Source organism: Sesamum indicum, unplaced genomic scaffold, assembly GCF_000512975.1.
Source record: "Sesamum indicum cultivar Zhongzhi No. 13 unplaced genomic scaffold, S_indicum_v1.0 scaffold00259, whole genome shotgun sequence".
Classification (NCBI taxonomy): domain Eukaryota; kingdom Viridiplantae; phylum Streptophyta; class Magnoliopsida; order Lamiales; family Pedaliaceae; genus Sesamum; species Sesamum indicum.
The window spans coordinates 25610-26554 of record NW_011628153.1 but is presented as its reverse complement, the minus strand read 5'-3'; the positions used below and the strand labels follow the sequence as shown (position 1 = coordinate 26554).

Genomic DNA, 945 nt, shown 5'->3' with positions numbered 1-945 from the left:
TATTTAGTCAGTTTGGGTAATATTGAAGCTGATGAGCTTCTGCTCAAATATTGTTTCATTTGGTAATTTACTGAGTTGTGGAGCTTTGTGAGTACGTGTATCATGAATGATTATGCTACTCAAGATTGATTTATGATCAGCTACCCCCAAAACACTTTCATTTTTTTTTCTCGAAAATATTCAACTTGTTAATAGATCTGAAACTTATGCGAACCGATTCATTAGTTCATTGGTAGTGCTAGCTATTCTTTTGAGTGGGTGGGTTGGCTGGTCCTCGTCCTACGTTTATCTTTTTAATGTTGTTCAAGGGTTGAAGGAGTATAATATTTGGGCATGGAGATTGGGTGGTATTAAGTTAAGCACTAGTAGCACAATGACATTGGGAGGAGAATAAATGGAACATAAGTATTGTCAAAATCTTTTAGGTACCTTTGAGGACTTACCATGCTGGCGATCAATATAACAAAGGACGACAGTCTTGTTTATAAGAGTGTCACTTTTGGCTGTGTTTGTGTGTATATAATGATTCATGTTGTTCTTAGTTGTATGATGCCCTTATAAGTTCATGATTGATGGTTGGTTAAAGCTTCGTCTTAACAACTACTTATCTTTTTAAGCAATGCATTGGTTGTTCATATATGTATATATGTGTGTGTGTAGACATTTGCCACATCTAATGCATTTGTCAACGCCTTTGTGTTTCAATGTTTCTGGACCACATAGGTAACCAAGCTTGTACACTCGTTTAAGGAAGGTTCGGAGGAATGGTCCAAGAAGGCGGTAGAGCTTGAGGATTCATGAAGACTTTAGAAGTAAGTTCTATTTGTAATTTATTTATCCAACAATGGCGAATGATGCACAGTACACTAATTCCTCTTGTGAACATGCAGTTTGGTTGTGGAATTTCAAAATTATCTGTTTGTCTTATGTCTTCATGCATGCTGG

General features: G+C 36.4%; 1 long non-coding RNA gene across 1 annotated transcript in view; it reads left to right on the top strand.

Annotated features, from left to right (window-relative positions):
• LOC110011432 overlaps positions 1-945 on the top strand; it is a 1529-nt gene extending 584 nt beyond the window's left edge. The window contains exons 2-3 of the long non-coding RNA XR_002286446.1: positions 724-812; positions 891-945. This is a non-coding gene — a long non-coding RNA (uncharacterized LOC110011432). The remainder of the gene's footprint in view (positions 1-723; positions 813-890) is intronic.